Raw genomic sequence first — 20,634 nt, forward strand, 5'->3', positions numbered from 1 at the left:
AAATTGGATAATAAATTAATCCTCGATAGATTATATATTAACTCTGTCAAAAAAAATAATCAATACATTGGATATTATTATTTACGTACTAATATATATATATATATATATATATATATATATATATATATATATATTTCCATCAAGAAGATTTGGCTCAACATGTTCTATTCGATACGGGTAGGAGAAGAACTCGACTCGGTATTCTTTTCTTAAAAAAAGAAAAAGATAAGAACCAAGTCAAGATGATACGGATCAACCCCTCTTCTTGCGTTCTTGCGCCAAAGATCTTACCATTTCCGGAGTAACTGGAGTTACATCTATTTTTCGATTTCCATTCAAGAGTTCTTATGTGTTTCCACGCCCCCTTTCGAGACCCCGAAAATTGGACAAATTCCTTTTTCTTAGGAACACATACAAGATTCGTCACCACAATAGGGGTAACCCCGCCATTAACTACTTCAATTTTATAGTAAAATACATGCCCTATCAAGAAAAACACAGAATTTGTAACTTGCTATCCTCTTGCCTAGCGGGCAAAGATTTACCTCCGTGGAAAGGATAATTCGTTCGGATCGACATGAGAGTCCAACCACATTGCATTGCCAGAACCCATGTTGTATATTTGAAAGAAGTTGACCTCCTTGCTTCTCTCATGTTACAATCCTCTTGCCGCTGAGCTCCCTTTCTCCTTGGTCCACAGAACAGAGACAAAATGTAGTATAATCGATATATATATATCGATATATATATATATATATATATATATCGATTATTATGTTTATAATTAATTTTTAATCCAATTTTTGATAATTAAAATTTAAATAATTAAAATTATTAAATGATGAATATTTTATATCTAATTAATTTATTTTTTATTGAAATTAAAAAAATATGAGTTGTTAATCAATTCTAAATTTAAATTTAAATTTGAGTAAGAACAAAGTGACGATCAATGTGATTGCATGTTCGACGCATGAGAAAGAAAAGAGAATAACCATCGATTTCATAATAGATTGCCGATGACTAGGACAAAAGGTGATACTATTAGTGAACTGTGGATCAAGTGACCAGGCCCGTTTTGCCCATCAGAGTAAACCACTTCTTGGGGATATCAAAGAGACTATACATCAGGGAGAAGGTGAAACTTCACAGTATGTTAAACACATTTGAATTAACCGAAAACTGAAATACCAAACGTCTTAGTTCCTGAATTTGACAGCCGAAACAATGGAGGAAGAGTGACACAAATCTAAGTTAGAATTATCACTATGAAAGCCGACAAAAGAGTTAGGCAGATCTAGGAAGAAGACTTCTCAAGTTGGAAGGAAGAGGATACCTATTTCTGAAGATCACTTCAACGAACTAGAATCGGATGATCAATCAAAAACTAAAAAGCTAAATTCCCATCACATCGGACCAGTGGCGTATAGGATCGCTTTACTATCACAATGTTCGAACCTGCATGATGTGTTTCACATATTACAGCTTCATAAATACACTTTCGACCCAGTTATGTCCTACAATCAGAATCAGTCCAAGTAAGAGAAGGTCTGACGCTTCCAGTAACTCTGGTTAGGATTGATGATACTAGCATTAAACGTTTACGCAGGAGAGAGGTTTTCTTAAGTGAAAGTAGCTTGGTGTTGGGCTGGTATTGGAGAATACACCTAGAAGCTTGAGACAGAGATGCGGAAGGACTACCCACACCTCTATTCAGGTAGCGCACTCTGAATTTTGAGGACAAAATTCCTAATTAGGTGGGTAGGATGTAAACCCCGCTAAAATCGGTATATAATTAGTCAATAAATCGAATTTTCAATAGGAAAATTAAATACGCAAAACTGATATCAAAATAGGATAGAGCTCGTCGAAACGAGAATTTTGATACCAATTTCGAAAAGTTTGGCCCAAAATTGGGCCGGATGGGCCGGACTGGTTGAACCGGACCCAAAATGGGCCCAAGGCCCAACCGAACCCAATCCATTAAAGAGGCACAGCTTCTTATTTCCCTTCTTCTTCATTATTCACGCTGGGAAACATTTCTTAGGGGGAAGAAGAACACAAGCAAAAACCTAACCCTCACTTTAATTTCAAATCCATATAACTTTTGATCCGGAGCTCCGATTGACAAATCGTTTGCGATCATGCGTTCACCGCGACGAGCTCTACGAAACCCATGGAACAATTTGGTAGGTAACTCATTATTTCCTTCTCAGCCAGCTTTTCCTAATTTCGGAAATTTATGAACAATTAAGTTAAAAATTGTTCAATTCTTGTGTTCTAGGTTCAAGTTAGCTTCTGGATCTTGTGGGCTCAAGCTATTGAGCATATGGGTATGGTAAGAATACCCTAACCCTAGCTCAATCTTGTTTTAGTAATGGAGAATTGAAATTGGAATATGTATATGTATTAGGTGTAGATTAAGTGGGTATATATGCATTGAGAATATTTGGAGGCTTGTTGGTGATCAAAACTTAGTTGTGGCTGTTTTACTTGAGCTTGAAGAGGCTGTAATTTTGTGTTGAGAAGCTGCCTTGGGTGAATTAAGTGATCGGCCAAGGTATGGTTTAAGTTTCGTACGTTTAATATTTACGGTGTTGTGAAAGCTTAGGTTAGAGATACCATAGGATAAGTTGAATTGTTTGTTGTATTTAATGATTAGCCTTGTAATGTTATTGGAATGGATTTGTTGGTGGATATATATATATATATATATATATTGGAATTATTAGGTGTGGAAGTTATTAATAGTGTGTTCTTATATTTATTTATGATGGATTAGGATTGGTGTTTGTTAATAAGGATGTAGAGTTGTGTTGTGGTGGTATTGCATTTGCTGTAACTAATTATGTAATGATCGGAATTGCATGAGACCAAGTCTGGGCTAAACTTGGGAATATAAGGAACTAAACTGGAAAATTTGGGACCTTTTTGTTAAATATACAATTTATGGCAAATTTTTAAAGATAGGTTGTTAAATCTGTCCTGCAGCAGAAAATGTCAAACAGGGCAGCAACTTGTTTGTCTTGCTGCGACTCCTACGAGTTGAGTTTTGGAGCGAAACCAATTTTGTTATAAAATATTGATTAATCCTCTTTATTTTTCTAAAACTTCATAATTTTAAGAGTTGAGGATTGGGAGTTGAGAGTTTTTGAATATTGGTGGTCAGAGCTGAAAAGAAACATATTTCAGCAAGTTATGCATCAACTTCCAATGCTTGTAACTCTTAGAATTGAATAGCAATTGGGTTGCAACCAAGACACACCTGTTTCTGGATGAGTAAAGTTTAACTACATTAATTTTTAAAGTCATCGGATTTAACTTGGATTTTATATTGAATTTTGAATATCACATGCTGCTGCTGTTTTTCTGGTTTTATGCACTGCAGAGCAGTCACGGTTTTTCCTTTATTCCTGAGGCTAGAAAAATCAGAAAATTATGATATTTAGTTTGTTAGAAAGCTTATTTCAATATGAACGCCTGGACATAAAGTTTGTGCAATTCTGAGTTCATTTGTATATTAAAAACAGCAAAGAAAATAGAGTGTCGAGGATGTTTTAGTGATAGTCATGGGTTCGAGAAGTAAAGTTTAATCTTCGTGTGATGTGATTTGTTTAATGTTAGAGTTGGGTTGATTTTAAGATTATTCGATATTAAGAAGTTTTGAGGAGAATTTGATAAATAGTTTGGCCAGGACCTGGAAAGGGTAATCAAGATGAATTATAAGGGAATGATGATGAAAAATGTGAAAGAGAGGTTGTTAACAAAAGGAGTTAACATGCCATGGCTTGATGAATGATTAAATAATGATTATGACTATGAAATGGCTTATGAATGATGATATCTGAGATACGAGTTTCCCTGGGTAAAAACCGTGGCTCGCCACCACGTGTTCCAGGTTGATTCTCGATACTCTGTTAACCCTACGTCGTAAGGGTGACCGGGCACGTATAAATTCCCGGGTATGGATACCCCCATTGAGTGATTATATGATGAATGTATGTGAAATCTATGCATAGACTCTTGGGGATGCGCGACGAGGGACAGTCTAAGGACAATTCAGACTTGTCGGGTTGGCTGGATAACCGACAGATGGGCCCCATCAGCCATAGGACAGACATGCATCATATGCATTTGTTTGCTTGATTGCTATGCATTTCCTGGGTTTGCCTAATTGATTTATATCACCTGCTACCTGCTATACTTGCTATTTGTACTATCTGCTCATTACTTGTGCGTGAACTTGTTTGGTTGTTTGTTTTTGTTGCATTGTGGATGATGGAGGATGGAGGAAAGGAGAAATGGCTTGGTGTTAGTTTAGGATTGAAAATTGAAAATGAAGGATTAACCACATGAACGTATTTCGGTTCGGTGGCTATTGTGATAGTGGTTCGGTGACTATTGTGATAGTGGTTCGGTGGCTATTGCGATAGTGGTTCGGTGGCTATTGTGATAGTGGTTCGGTGGCTATTGTGATTTCGGTTCTATGCATGTATGATTTTCGGTTCAGTGGTTTGTCGTTAGGTTAAGTTTGAACTTGAGTAAGTTAGGCAGATTTAGAATACCTACCCCTGTTTATGGCTTCTATTTTAGTGCTTAAGTTGGATAATTGAGTAACGGAGTTCTAGGGGTTGCCTATGGCATTCTCAGGACTGTATTTCTTATGCGCGTGGCACTTTTACCATGCTGAGAACCTCCGGTTCTCATTCCATATTGTATTGTTGTTTTTCAGATGCAGATCAAGAGGCTCCTCGCTAGGCGTCTGGATTCTGGAAAGCGAAGTAGTTCTTGGGTGTATTTTGGTTTCTATTTGTATATATGTATATATATGTATAGTTTACTCTCCAAGTAACTTATGTATGCTGCCCCTCTTAGAGGTTGAGGGAGAGATAGGAGTTTACTTTGGTATTTTGGTATATTTTGGGGACACTTATGTATGTTTATATGTATATATGTATCCTCCGGCCAGCCTTAGCTTCGCAGGCTGAGTCAGAGGCTAGTTATGCTGTTCCTTGGCTTTTCTTTATCCCTTCGTTTATTGTTTTATCATGTTCCTATTAGGTCCCTTAGCACGCAAGTAATCCTATTCCTTGAGCGTTGCGCTTTTTATTCTGCGATTCTTGTTTACCCACTTTGCTTCAAGGCTCCTAGTATATTATTTTCCAGTATTATATGTATATCCTTACTATTAGAGGTCTGTAATACCACACTACCTCTGTTCTATGACTTAAGCGTAAAACACTGTGTAGTAGGGTGTTACATTATGGTATCAGAGCAGTTCGTTCCTATAGAGCCTGAGGGACGGACTGATTATGCCTCTAGGCATACTCTGGGTGTCTATACATGCTATTTAGGGTATCTAACAGATATACGAGGCATGAATGCTCATGAGCATGCATTTGGGACTTTGAAATACTAAACTTGAGATATTGAGACTGATCACCTTGATATCACTTGTTTGGAGTGAACAGGAACCAAATGGCATCTCGTAGGCGCCGTCGCGAGCGTAAGCAAGGTCGAGGACGGAGAGCTGATGAGGTGACTATACCGGTAGGTAGTTTAACCGATATCGTGACCGCAATGACAAGTGTTGTTGCTGCCGTTGGCGCTGTTGCTGCTGCGACCATCCGAGTGATGGATGAGATGGAATCACAAGCTGGAACTGGCAACGATGGTGATAGTGAATATGAAGGTGGACATAATGTTCCGAATACATGGGTGCCAGCGGGTTATCCGGAGCAAGTTAACACGGGTCAAACAACGGGAGAAAGCTCAAGGAGAACTGAGGTAGCAAGGAATAATCGCCAGGAATCCTTCACAAAGAAAAAGGGAAAGATTACACCTAAGAGCCAAAATTTCAAGAAGAATCATTTTGTCGCTTCACATTCTCAGCGCCGGAACAATGACCGAAGGAACGATAATCGTTCGGACCCAAATTCAGAAGGGCAAACTAGTGCTCAACCGGGTGACTTAAGGTGCTCAAGTTGCAAGAGGTACCATCCAAACAGACCATGCAGGGCCGGATTAGGCGTATGTTACAAGTGCGGGAGGCCAGGGCATATGTCTTGGAATTGTTCGTACAGAGGAAGCCGGGATGCAACCGAACCCGATTTTCAAACCCGAGGTAATTATGAACCAACAGTTGAATTTTTAATTTCCTTGCCTACCATTGATATGTAATGTTCCTTCGTGACGCATGACGAGTTTCAGTAATTATGAGGTCCAAGTCGGTGATTAGTCGAAAACTATTGGTTGTTGAGACGGAGTAACATTTAGCTAACTTAGAGGAGTGGTTAGGCTTGTGAAGGTTAAGGATTAAGTGACGTAGTGGAAGCAGGTTAGACCGTATCAGGGAAGCAGGTTGAACCATATCTAAGAAATCAGGAGTGTTGAGGGCTATGCGGAGTTATTGTTCAGAATCCAGTGACGGCAAAACTTTGAGGAAGAGGAATAGAGCGAATTCAATCTTTAGCTGTTTATTGTTAAGAGGTAAGTGAAGATGAAACAAATCCCTATACGAGAGAGTTTCTAAGACAATTCTTGAAGGTGTGTCAGAACTTCTATTTCAGATAGAAAGCGAGTTTGTGAAAGACTTAGTGCCGGAAGCCAGATTAACTTCAATCGCACCACAAGCGAAGACATCATTATAATCGGTAGAATTTAGGATTGAGTGGAAGGGAGTATTAGAAGAGGGAATCACCTAACAAACTATTTCTTTGTGGGAAGCATCGGTTATGTTGGAGAAGAAAGAAGAGAACGGTAGGAAACCTTATGCAGAGAGAGTGTGCTAACGAACCTTCGCGACTCGATCTAATCCTTCTTTTGAAACCTATATTGACATTAGATCCGGAGCTTTTCCTAAATAGCTTGACTACCTTTCTAACTTTACTCCTTGTGCACATGAATATTGTTTCTTCCAAGATGAGTCTGAGCTTGTCTTGGTATAAACGCGTAATCCTTGAATCTTGTACCCTCGCTATGACTAGAGTTGCCTTGTTCGCAAACCATGTTCTTCAGAACCAGCTGAAATTTCTTTGACTCTATACGCTCTGTTATCTCTACCAAGGGTCTTTAATTTGAACTCTTTTCTTGAGATGCACCTAGGTTCTTCTCCTTGTGCATTTCATTATTTCGGTATAATCCTGATTAACCGTGTACAAGATTTTCTTTTTTAATCCTTACGAACACCGTTTGTATTGCTCATTCATTTTTCGAGCTTAATGTCCTTTTGAAAATTAACTCAAGCCTATGATTAGTTTAATACGCTAGAAAATACACCGGTTACATGGATACCCGAATATGAAGAGAGCTTCCAACCTCCAAGAGAAGGATTAACCCCAAATCCAGTAATCAGGATACCCGAACTTATTTAACAACTCGGAATTAGTGCGATACATTACCAGAGGGGTTTAGGATACGTGTAAATACAACATCGTAAAGTGGTAACAGATGCCCTGAGTAAGAAGTTTTTGGGAAAATGCTTGGATATTAAGGGTATAGCTAAAGGAGTCAAACTAAATCTATTGCGATTTTAAAACATAGCAAAGATGAAATGCAGGAAGCGTGAGAGGACGATAAAGACCTACCGAGGATGTCGAAGTCTGGCAAACGAAAGGGAACTAAGAAAAGATTTATATATTTAATGTCGAAATAGAGATCGTAGAGTCAAGGACTTAAGGAATGCAATAACAGTGATAAGGAGCTACTAAGAGGACCGAAGCCGGCTGAATCAAGAAGACACCATGAGCGGGTTATGTGTCGAGATTAGGAGTTAGAGTGAGAAACTGTTGTCCGAAGAATACAAGAGAGGATTTTTGAAGTTACCTTGGGGTCTCTAAGACGTATCGCGAATTCAAGAAGATATTTTGGGCCGCCAGAAGTGAAGAACAAAGTGACGATCAATGTGATTGCATGTTCGACGCATGAGAAAGAAAAGAGAATAACCATCGATTTCATAATAGATTGCCGATGACTAGGACAAAAGGTGATACTATTAGTGAACTGTGGATCAAGTGACCAGGCCCGTTTTGCCCATCGGAGTAAACCACTTCTTGGGGATATCAAAGAGACTATACATCAGGGAGAAGGTGAAACTTCACAGTATGTTAAACACATTTGAATTAACCAAAAACTGAAATACCAAACGTCTTAGTTCCTGAATTTGACAGCCGAAACAATGGAGGAAGAGTGACACAAATCTAAGTTAGAATTATCACTATGAAAGCCGACAAAAGAGTTAGGCAGATCTAGGAAGAAGACTTCTCAAGTTGGAAGGAAGAGGATACCTATTTCTGAAGATCACTTCAACGAACTAGAATCGGATGATCAATCAAAAACTAAAAAGCTAAATTCCCATCACATCGGACCAGTGGCGTATAGGATCGCTTTACTATCACAATGTTCGAACCTGCATGATGTGTTTCACATATTACAGCTTCATAAATACACTTTCGACCCAGTTATGTCCTACAATCAGAATCAGTCCAAGTAAGAGAAGGTCTGACGCTTCCAGTAACTCTGGTTAGGATTGATGATACTAGCATTAAACGTTTACGCAGGAGAGAGGTTTTCTTAAGTGAAAGTAGCTTGGTGTTGGGCTGGTATTGGAGAATACACCTAGAAGCTTGAGACAGAGATGCGGAAGGACTACCCACACCTCTATTCAGGTAGCGCACTCTGAATTTTGAGGACAAAATTCCTAATTAGGTGGGTAGGATGTAAACCCCGCTAAAATCGGTATATAATTAGTCAATAAATCGAATTTTCAATAGGAAAATTAAATACGCAAAATTGATATCAAAATAGGATAGAGCTCGTCGAAACGAGAATTTTGATACCAATTTCGAAAAGTTTGGCCCAAAATTGGGCCGGATGGGCCGGACTGGTTGAACCGGACCCAAAATGGGCCCAAGGCCCAACCGAACCCAATCCATTAAAGAGGCACAGCTTCTTATTTCCCTTCTTCTTCATTATTCACGCTGGGAAACATTTCTTAGGGGGAAGAAGAACACAAGCAAAAACCTAACCCTCACTTTAATTTCAAATCCATATAACTTTTGATCCGGAGCTCCGATTGACAAATCGTTTGCGATCATGCGTTCACCGCGACGAGCTCTACGAAACCCATGGAACAATTTGGTAGGTAACTCATTATTTCCTTCTCAGCCAGCTTTTCCTAATTTCGGAAATTTATGAACAATTAAGTTAAAAATTGTTCAATTCTTGTGTTCTAGGTTCAAGTTAGCTTCTGGATCTTGTGGGCTCAAGCTATTGAGCATATGGGTATGGTAAGAATACCCTAACCCTAGCTCAATCTTGTTTTAGTAATGGAGAATTGAAATTGGAATATGTATATGTATTAGGTGTAGATTAAGTGGGTATATATGCATTGAGAATATTTGGAGGCTTGTTGGTGATCAAAACTTAGTTGTGGCTGTTTTACTTGAGCTTGAAGAGGCTGTAATTTTGTGTTGAGAAGCTGCCTTGGGTGAATTAAGTGATCGGCCAAGGTATGGTTTAAGTTTCGTACGTTTAATATTTACGGTGTTGTGAAAGCTTAGGTTAGAGATACCATAGGATAAGTTGAATTGTTTGTTGTATTTAATGATTAGCCTTGTAATGTTATTGGAATGGATTTGTTGGTGGATATATATATATATATATATATATTGGAATTATTAGGTGTGGAAGTTATTAATAGTGTGTTCTTATATTTATTTATGATGGATTAGGATTGGTGTTTGTTAATAAGGATGTAGAGTTGTGTTGTGGTGGTATTGCATTTGCTGTAACTAATTATGTAATGATCGGAATTGCATGAGACCAAGTCTGGGCTAAACTTGGGAATATAAGGAACTAAACTGGAAAATTTGGGACCTTTTTGTTAAATATACAATTTATGGCAAATTTTTAAAGATAGGTTGTTAAATCTGTCCTGCAGCAGAAAATGTCAAACAGGGCAGCAACTTGTTTGTCTTGCTGCGACTCCTACGAGTTGAGTTTTGGAGCGAAACCAATTTTGTTATAAAATATTGATTAATCCTCTTTATTTTTCTAAAACTTCATAATTTTAAGAGTTGAGGATTGGGAGTTGAGAGTTTTTGAATATTGGTGGTCAGAGCTGAAAAGAAACATATTTCAGCAAGTTATGCATCAACTTCCAATGCTTGTAACTCTTAGAATTGAATAGCAATTGGGTTGCAACCAAGACACACCTGTTTCTGGATGAGTAAAGTTTAACTACATTAATTTTTAAAGTCATCGGATTTAACTTGGATTTTATATTGAATTTTGAATATCACATGCTGCTGCTGTTTTTCTGGTTTTATGCACTGCAGAGCAGTCACGGTTTTTCCTTTATTCCTGAGGCTAGAAAAATCAGAAAATTATGATATTTAGTTTGTTAGAAAGCTTATTTCAATATGAACGCCTGGACATAAAGTTTGTGCAATTCTGAGTTCATTTGTATATTAAAAACAGCAAAGAAAATAGAGTGTCGAGGATGTTTTAGTGATAGTCATGGGTTCGAGAAGTAAAGTTTAATCTTCGTGTGATGTGATTTGTTTAATGTTAGAGTTGGGTTGATTTTAAGATTATTCGATATTAAGAAGTTTTGAGGAGAATTTGATAAATAGTTTGGCCAGGACCTGGAAAGGGTAATCAAGATGAATTATAAGGGAATGATGATGAAAAATGTGAAAGAGAGGTTGTTAACAAAAGGAGTTAACATGCCATGGCTTGATGAATGATTAAATAATGATTATGACTATGAAATGGCTTATGAATGATGATATCTGAGATACGAGTTTCCCTGGGTAAAAACCGTGGCTCGCCACCACGTGTTCCAGGTTGATTCTCGATACTCTGTTAACCCTACGTCGTAAGGGTGACCGGGCACGTATAAATTCCCGGGTATGGATACCCCCATTGAGTGATTATATGATGAATGTATGTGAAATCTATGCATAGACTCTTGGGGATGCGCGACGAGGGACAGTCTAAGGACAATTCAGACTTGTCGGGTTGGCTGGATAACCGACAGATGGGCCCCATCAGCCATAGGACAGACATGCATCATATGCATTTGTTTGCTTGATTGCTATGCATTTCCTGGGTTTGCCTAATTGATTTATATCACCTGCTACCTGCTATACTTGCTATTTGTACTATCTGCTCATTACTTGTGCGTGAACTTGTTTGGTTGTTTGTTTTTGTTGCATTGTGGATGATGGAGGATGGAGGAAAGGAGAAATGGCTTGGTGTTAGTTTAGGATTGAAAATTGAAAATGAAGGATTAACCACATGAACGTATTTCGGTTCGGTGGCTATTGTGATAGTGGTTCGGTGACTATTGTGATAGTGGTTCGGTGGCTATTGCGATAGTGGTTCGGTGGCTATTGCGATAGTGGTTCGGTGGCTATTGTGATTTCGGTTCTATGCATGTATGATTTTCGGTTCAGTGGTTTGTCGTTAGGTTAAGTTTGAACTTGAGTAAGTTAGGCAGATTTAGAATACCTACCCCTGTTTATGGCTTCTATTTTAGTGCTTAAGTTGGATAATTGAGTAACGGAGTTCTAGGGGTTGCCTATGGCATTCTCAGGACTGTATTTCTTATGCGCGTGGCACTTTTACCATGCTGAGAACCTCCGGTTCTCATTCCATATTGTATTGTTGTTTTTCAGATGCAGATCAAGAGGCTCCTCGCTAGGCGTCTGGATTCTGGAAAGCGAAGTAGTTCTTGGGTGTATTTTGGTTTCTATTTGTATATATGTATATATATGTATAGTTTACTCTCCAAGTAACTTATGTATGCTGCCCCTCTTAGAGGTTGAGGGAGAGATAGGAGTTTACTTTGGTATTTTGGTATATTTTGGGGACACTTATGTATGTTTATATGTATATATGTATCCTCCGGCCAGCCTTAGCTTCGCAGGCTGAGTCAGAGGCTAGTTATGCTGTTCCTTGGCTTTTCTTTATCCCTTCGTTTATTGTTTTATCATGTTCCTATTAGGTCCCTTAGCACGCAAGTAATCCTATTCCTTGAGCGTTGCGCTTTTTATTCTGCGATTCTTGTTTACCCACTTTGCTTCAAGGCTCCTAGTATATTATTTTCCAGTATTATATGTATATCCTTACTATTAGAGGTCTGTAATACCACACTACCTCTGTTCTATGACTTAAGCGTAAAACACTGTGTAGTAGGGTGTTACATTATGGTATCAGAGCAGTTCGTTCCTATAGAGCCTGAGGGACGGACTGATTATGCCTTTAGGCATACTCTGGGTGTCTATACATGCTATTTAGGGTATCTAACAGATATACGAGGCATGAATGCTCATGAGCATGCATTTGGGACTTTGAAATACTAAACTTGAGATATTGAGACTGATCACCTTGATATCACTTGTTTGGAGTGAACAGGAACCAAATGGCATCTCGTAGGCGCCGTCGCGAGCGTAAGCAAGGTCGAGGACGGAGAGCTGATGAGGTGACTATACCGGTAGGTAGTTTAACCGATATCGTGACCGCAATGACAAGTGTTGTTGCTGCCGTTGGCGCTGTTGCTGCTGCGACCATCCGAGTGATGGATGAGATGGAATCACAAGCTGGAACTGGCAACGATGGTGATAGTGAATATGAAGGTGGACATAATGTTCCGAATACATGGGTGCCAGCGGGTTATCCGGAGCAAGTTAACACGGGTCAAACAACGGGAGAAAGCTCAAGGAGAACTGAGGTAGCAAGGAATAATCGCCAGGAATCCTTCACAAAGAAAAAGGGAAAGATTACACCTAAGAGCCAAAATTTCAAGAAGAATCATTTTGTCGCTTCACATTCTCAGCGCCGGAACAATGACCGAAGGAACGATAATCGTTCGGACCCAAATTCAGAAGGGCAAACTAGTGCTCAACCGGGTGACTTAAGGTGCTCAAGTTGCAAGAGGTACCATCCAAACAGACCATGCAGGGCCGGATTAGGCGTATGTTACAAGTGCGGGAGGCCAGGGCATATGTCTTGGAATTGTTCGTACAGAGGAAGCCGGGATGCAACCGAACCCGATTTTCAAACCCGAGGTAATTATGAACCAACAGTTGAATTTTTAATTTCCTTGCCTACCATTGATATGTAATGTTCCTTCGTGACGCATGACGAGTTTCAGTAATTATGAGGTCCAAGTCGGTGATTAGTCGAAAACTATTGGTTGTTGAGACGGAGTAACATTTAGCTAACTTAGAGGAGTGGTTAGGCTTGTGAAGGTTAAGGATTAAGTGACGTAGTGGAAGCAGGTTAGACCGTATCAGGGAAGCAGGTTGAACCATATCTAAGAAATCAGGAGTGTTGAGGGCTATGCGGAGTTATTGTTCAGAATCCAGTGACGGCAAAACTTTGAGGAAGAGGAATAGAGCGAATTCAATCTTTAGCTGTTTATTGTTAAGAGGTAAGTGAAGATGAAACAAATCCCTATACGAGAGAGTTTCTAAGACAATTCTTGAAGGTGTGTCAGAACTTCTATTTCAGATAGAAAGCGAGTTTGTGAAAGACTTAGTGCCGGAAGCCAGATTAACTTCAATCGCACCACAAGCGAAGACATCATTATAATCGGTAGAATTTAGGATTGAGTGGAAGGGAGTATTAGAAGAGGGAATCACCTAACAAACTATTTCTTTGTGGGAAGCATCGGTTATGTTGGAGAAGAAAGAAGAGAACGGTAGGAAACCTTATGCAGAGAGAGTGTGCTAACGAACCTTCGCGACTCGATCTAATCCTTCTTTTGAAACCTATATTGACATTAGATCCGGAGCTTTTCCTAAATAGCTTGACTACCTTTCTAACTTTACTCCTTGTGCACATGAATATTGTTTCTTCCAAGATGAGTCTGAGCTTGTCTTGGTATAAACGCGTAATCCTTGAATCTTGTACCCTCGCTATGACTAGAGTTGCCTTGTTCGCAAACCATGTTCTTCAGAACCAGCTGAAATTTCTTTGACTCTATACGCTCTGTTATCTCTACCAAGGGTCTTTAATTTGAACTCTTTTCTTGAGATGCACCTAGGTTCTTCTCCTTGTGCATTTCATTATTTCGGTATAATCCTGATTAACCGTGTACAAGATTTTCTTTTTTAATCCTTACGAACACCGTTTGTATTGCTCATTCATTTTTCGAGCTTAATGTCCTTTTGAAAATTAACTCAAGTCTATGATTAGTTTAATACGCTAGAAAATACACCGGTTACATGGATACCCGAATATGAAGAGAGCTTCCAACCTCCAAGAGAAGGATTAACCCCAAATCCAGTAATCAGGATACCCGAACTTATTTAACAACTCGGAATTAGTGCGATACATTACCAGAGGGGTTTAGGATACGTGTAAATACAACATCGTAAAGTGGTAACAGATGCCCTGAGTAAGAAGTTTTTGGGAAAATGCTTGGATATTAAGGGTATAGCTAAAGGAGTCAAACTAAATCTATTGCGATTTTAAAACATAGCAAAGATGAAATGCAGGAAGCGTGAGAGGACGATAAAGACCTACCGAGGATGTCGAAGTCTGGCAAACGAAAGGGAACTAAGAAAAGATTTATATATTTAATGTCGAAATAGAGATCGTAGAGTCAAGGACTTAAGGAATGCAATAACAGTGATAAGGAGCTACTAAGAGGACCGAAGCCGGCTGAATCAAGAAGACACCATGAGCGGGTTATGTGTCGAGATTAGGAGTTAGAGTGAGAAACTGTTGTCCGAAGAATACAAGAGAGGATTTTTGAAGTTACCTTGGGGTCTCTAAGACGTATCGCGAATTCAAGAAGATATTTTGGGCCGCCAGAAGTGAAGAACAAAGTGACGATCAATGTGATTGCATGTTCGACGCATGAGAAAGAAAAGAGAATAACCATCGATTTCATAATAGATTGCCGATGACTAGGACAAAAGGTGATACTATTAGTGAACTGTGGATCAAGTGACCAGGCCCGTTTTGCCCATCGGAGTAAACCACTTCTTGGGGATATCAAAGAGACTATACATCAGGGAGAAGGTGAAACTTCACAGTATGTTAAACACATTTGAATTAACCGAAAACTGAAATACCAAATGTCTTAGTTCCTGAATTTGACAGCCGAAACAATGGAGGAAGAGTGACACAAATCTAAGTTAGAATTATCACTATGAAAGCCGACAAAAGAGTTAGGCAGATCTAGGAAGAAGACTTCTCAAGTTGGAAGGAAGAGGATACCTATTTCTGAAGATCACTTCAACGAACTAGAATCGGATGATCAATCAAAAACTAAAAAGCTAAATTCCCATCACATCGGACCAGTGGCGTATAGGATCGCTTTACTATCACAATGTTCGAACCTGCATGATGTGTTTCACATATTACAGCTTCATAAATACACTTTCGACCCAGTTATGTCCTACAATCAGAATCAGTCCAAGTAAGAGAAGGTCTGACGCTTCCAGTAACTCTGGTTAGGATTGATGATACTAGCATTAAACGTTTACGCAGGAGAGAGGTTTTCTTAAGTGAAAGTAGCTTGGTGTTGGGCTGGTATTGGAGAATACACCTAGAAGCTTGAGACAGAGATGCGGAAGGACTACCCACACCTCTATTCAGGTAGCGCACTCTGAATTTTGAGGACAAAATTCCTAATTAGGTGGGTAGGATGTAAACCCCGCTAAAATCGGTATATAATTAGTCAATAAATCGAATTTTCAATAGGAAAATTAAATACGCAAAATTGATATCAAAATAGGATAGAGCTCGTCGAAACGAGAATTTTGATACCAATTTCGAAAAGTTTGGCCCAAAATTGGGCCGGATGGGCCGGACTGGTTGAACCGGACCCAAAATGGGCCCAAGGCCCAACCGAACCCAATCCATTAAAGAGGCACAGCTTCTTATTTCCCTTCTTCTTCATTATTCACGCTGGGAAACATTTCTTAGGGGGAAGAAGAACACAAGCAAAAACCTAACCCTCACTTTAATTTCAAATCCATATAACTTTTGATCCGGAGCTCCGATTGACAAATCGTTTGCGATCATGCGTTCACCGCGACGAGCTCTACGAAACCCATGAAACAATTTGGTAGGTAACTCATTATTTCCTTCTCAGCCAGCTTTTCCTAATTTCGGAAATTTATGAACAATTAAGTTAAAAATTGTTCAATTCTTGTGTTCTAGGTTCAAGTTAGCTTCTGGATCTTATGGGCTCAAGCTATTGAGCATATGGGTATGGTAAGAATACCCTAACCCTAGCTCAATCTTGTTTTAGTAATGGAGAATTGAAATTGGAATATGTATATGTATTAGGTGTAGATTAAGTGGGTATATATGCATTGAGAATATTTGGAGGCTTGTTGGTGATCAAAACTTAGTTGTGGCTGTTTTACTTGAGCTTGAAGAGGCTGTAATTTTGTGTTGAGAAGCTGCCTTGGGTGAATTAAGTGATCGGCCAAGGTATGGTTTAAGTTTCGTACGTTTAATATTTACGGTGTTGTGAAAGCTTAGGTTAGAGATACCATAGGATAAGTTGAATTGTTTGTTGTATTTAATGATTAGCCTTGTAATGTTATTGGAATGGATTTGTTGGTGGATATATATATATATTGGAATTATTAGGTGTGGAAGTTATTAATAGTGTGTTCTTATATTTATTTATGATGGATTAGGATTGGTGTTTGTTAATAAGGATGTAGAGTTGTGTTGTGGTGGTATTGCATTTGCTGTAACTAATTATGTAATGATCGGAATTGCATGAGACCAAGTCTGGGCTAAACTTGGGAATATAAGGAACTAAACTGGAAAATTTGGGACCTTTTTGTTAAATATACAATTTATGGCAAATTTTTAAAGATAGGTTGTTAAATCTGTCCTGCAGCAGAAAATGTCAAACAGGGCAGCAACTTGTTTGTCTTGCTGCGACTCCTACGAGTTGAGTTTTGGAGCGAAACCAATTTTGTTATAAAATATTGATTAATCCTCTTTATTTTTCTAAAACTTCATAATTTTAAGAGTTGAGGATTGGGAGTTGAGAGTTTTTGAATATTGGTGGTCAGAGCTGAAAAGAAACAGATTTCAGCAAGTTATGCATCAACTTCCAATGCTTGTAACTCTTAGAATTGAATAGCAATTGGGTTGCAACCAAGACACACCTGTTTCTGGATGAGTAAAGTTTAACTACATTAATTTTTAAAGTCATCGGATTTAACTTGGATTTTATATTGAATTTTGAATATCACATGCTGCTGCTGTTTTTCTGGTTTTATGCACTGCAGAGCAGTCACGGTTTTTCCTTTATTCCTGAGGCTAGAAAAATCAGAAAATTATGATATTTAGTTTGTTAGAAAGCTTATTTCAATATGAACGCCTGGACATAAAGTTTGTGCAATTCTGAGTTCATTTGTATATTAAAAACAGCAAAGAAAATAGAGTGTCGAGGATGTTTTAGTGATAGTCATGGGTTCGAGAAGTAAAGTTTAATCTTCGTGTGATGTGATTTGTTTAATGTTAGAGTTGGGTTGATTTTAAGATTATTCGATATTAAGAAGTTTTGAGGAGAATTTGATAAATAGTTTGGCCAGGACCTGGAAAGGGTAATCAAGATGAATTATAAGGGAATGATGATGAAAAATGTGAAAGAGAGGTTGTTAACAAAAGGAGTTAACATGCCATGGCTTGATGAATGATTAAATAATGATTATGACTATGAAATGGCTTATGAATGATGATATCTGAGATACGAGTTTCCCTGGGTAAAAACCGTGGCTCGCCACCACGTGTTCCAGGTTGATTCTCGATACTCTGTTAACCCTACGTCGTAAGGGTGACCGGGCACGTATAAATTCCCGGGTATGGATACCCCCATTGAGTGATTATATGATGAATGTATGTGAAATCTATGCATAGACTCTTGGGGATGTGCGACGAGGGACAGTCTAAGGACAATTCAGACTTGTCGGGTTGGCTGGATAACCGACAGATGGGCCCCATCAGCCATAGGACAGACATGCATCATATGCATTTGTTTGCTTGATTGCTATGCATTTCCTGGGTTTGCCTAATTGATTTATATCACCTGCTACCTGCTATACTTGCTATTTGTACTATCTGCTCATTACTTGTGCGTGAACTTGTTTGGTTGTTTGTTTTTGTTGCATTGTGGATGATGGAGGATGGAGGAAAGGAGAAATGGCTTGGTGTTAGTTTAGGATTGAAAATTGAAAATGAAGGATTAACCACATGAACGTATTTCGGTTCGGTGGCTATTGTGATAGTGGTTCGGTGACTATTGTGATAGTGGTTCGGTGGCTATTGCGATAGTGGTTCGGTGGCTATTATGATTTCGGTTCTATGCATGTATGATTTTCGGTTCAGTGGTTTGTCGTTAGGTTAAGTTTGAACTTGAGTAAGTTAGGCAGATTTAGAATACCTACCCCTGTTTATGGCTTCTATTTTAGTGCTTAAGTTGGATAATTGAGTAACGGAGTTCTAGGGGTTGCCTATGGCATTCTCAGGACTGTATTTCTTATGCGCGTGGCACTTTTACCATGCTGAGAACCTCCGGTTCTCATTCCATATTGTATTGTTGTTTTTCAGATGCAGATCAAGAGGCTCCTCGCTAGGCGTCTGGATTCTGGAAAGCGAAGTAGTTCTTGGGTGTATTTTGGTTTCTATTTGTATATATGTATATATATGTATAGTTTACTCTTCAAGTAACTTATGTATGCTGCCCCTCTTAGAGGTTGAGGGAGAGATAAGAGTTTACTTTGGTATTTTGGTATATTTTGGGGACACTTATGTATGTTTATATGTATATATGTATCCTCCGGCCAGCCTTAGCTTCGCAGGCTGAGTCAGAGGCTAGTTATGCTGTTCCTTGGCTTTTCTTTATCCCTTCGTTTATTGTTTTATCATGTTCCTATTAGGTCCCTTAGCACGCAAGTAATCCTATTCCTTGAGCGTTGCGCTTTTTATTCTGCGATTCTTGTTTACCCACTTTGCTTCAAGGCTCCTAGTATATTATTTTCCAGTATTATATGTATATCCTTACTATTAGAGGTCTGTAATACCACACTACCTCTGTTCTATGACTTAAGCGTAAAACACTGTGTAGTAGGGTGTTACATGTTTGCCCACAGAATATTATTTCTTTGTAGAGAGAGAAGGGAGAGAGGATTAGTATCTGAGAGGAGTGATTTTTTACCTATGGGTGCTCCCCTATTTATATAAATTTGGGGATAGAGTGGTAGTGATATTTTAAATTTCAAATGGAGGGTGGTTACTAGGTTCCTATCCATAAATTCAAAATTCTAAGCTTATCTCCTAACTAATTTTCAAATTCGAATTTGATTTTGTGCCTAGAAGGGGTGAAGGGAGGTTGTTACATTATCACCTCCATAAAAAAAGAATTTGTCCCCAAATTCTACATCCTAATTTGGTCAATAAAGGTCATTAGTAAGATGCATAGTGATTTGGACATGGGCAAGCTAATCTTTACTAGTAGCAGAGAGAGATATGAATGAAGGAGAAGCACCAGTATCATCTAGACTAGTTAAAGGATTCATTAATTGTGTATTTACCCTCGATTCAATCTTCTGACTCGTGGGCTTCCTCACTGCTGAGGGCAAAGACTCGCTCCTGACGCTGGGGCTCATTGGCAGAGGGTGGGGGAACTTTTATCAGTCATACCTCCTAAGACACGATCCCTATGATCGACTTTGCTCTGATATCATTAATGTAACACTCTAAGTTATGCAAGGGAGGAGGAGGTACGCGTGAAGGGGAAAATGAGTAGCACTAAAATATTTGAATATGAATAATATCTTAACCACGAGTACGGTTCAAAATGAAACACTTAGAGGAAATTATAACCAGAAAAGAAACTAATTACGTCCTAAACTAATCTCGTCGAAGAAGCTCCCATACTTGTATCCTATCCTATCCTTGATCAGGACCCTTCAGTTATTCACGAATCGAGGTACCAGGGGCCTCCCTCCAACACCTTTTCGCGCAATGTAGATCCGGTTCCGTTGGGTGGGGTGAACCAAAACTCGACGGGGTGCCGAAGTGGGGGAAGAGGGCACATATTCCACCTTTGGACTTCCGCAAGGGTCCAACTCCTCCTCTGGATCCTCCTCCATGGTGTCTTCCTTCTGGCTAGGGTTGTCGAATTTCCTCTTCCTCGGTTTCAGAGTCGGACTCGAGGTGTACCACCTTAAATGACCGCTACTTAGATGCTGAAGCGTTCCTATCTAGGAAGGTTACGACGGGCAGCTGGGGTTCTTCTTCCACGAACTCTCGACCTAAGTAGATAGTTTGGAGCATGATAGTAGTGGTCGCAACTACCCACGCGTGCTTCGAGGGATCATACTTAGAAGTTACCTTCGGGGGGCACTGCGTCGTCTCTATCCACTGTGCCATGTTCCTCTGGAGACAGTATGGGAAAAGAAAGGGAGTGAGAACCTAACGTCTCAGTAGGAGTGCTATGCAACACCTCCATATTCATCTCCAGCCCTCGTGCGGGAATTTTTACAAAGGGGCGTACGATATGACATGTAATATGCATCTTTCTTGTAGAACATGTGTGCAAAAAGAGAAAGCATATAGGGAAAATAGAAGGATAACATCCTA

General features: G+C 39.1%; 3 long non-coding RNA genes across 3 annotated transcripts; all 3 read left to right on the top strand.

The window, feature by feature from the left end:
* The first annotated feature begins 2,038 nt into the window (after window positions 1-2,038).
* LOC140183906 (uncharacterized) lies at window positions 2,039-5,029 on the top strand. Its single transcript, XR_011880451.1, has 4 exons — window positions 2,039-2,192; window positions 2,288-2,341; window positions 2,417-2,563; window positions 4,736-5,029. It is a non-coding gene; the product is annotated as an uncharacterized lncRNA (long non-coding RNA).
* A 3,957-nt stretch (window positions 5,030-8,986) lies between these two features.
* Window positions 8,987-11,978, top strand: LOC140184731 (uncharacterized). Its single transcript, XR_011882277.1, has 4 exons — window positions 8,987-9,141; window positions 9,237-9,290; window positions 9,366-9,512; window positions 11,685-11,978. It is a non-coding gene; the product is annotated as an uncharacterized lncRNA (long non-coding RNA).
* Window positions 11,979-15,916: 3,938 nt separating this feature from the next.
* Window positions 15,917-18,894, top strand: LOC140184732 (uncharacterized). Its single transcript, XR_011882278.1, has 4 exons — window positions 15,917-16,090; window positions 16,186-16,239; window positions 16,315-16,461; window positions 18,601-18,894. It is a non-coding gene; the product is annotated as an uncharacterized lncRNA (long non-coding RNA).
* The last annotated feature ends 1,740 nt before the right edge of the window (window positions 18,895-20,634 follow it).

Source organism: Arachis hypogaea, chromosome 1, assembly GCF_003086295.3.
Source record: "Arachis hypogaea cultivar Tifrunner chromosome 1, arahy.Tifrunner.gnm2.J5K5, whole genome shotgun sequence".
Classification (NCBI taxonomy): Eukaryota; Viridiplantae; Streptophyta; class Magnoliopsida; order Fabales; family Fabaceae; genus Arachis; species Arachis hypogaea.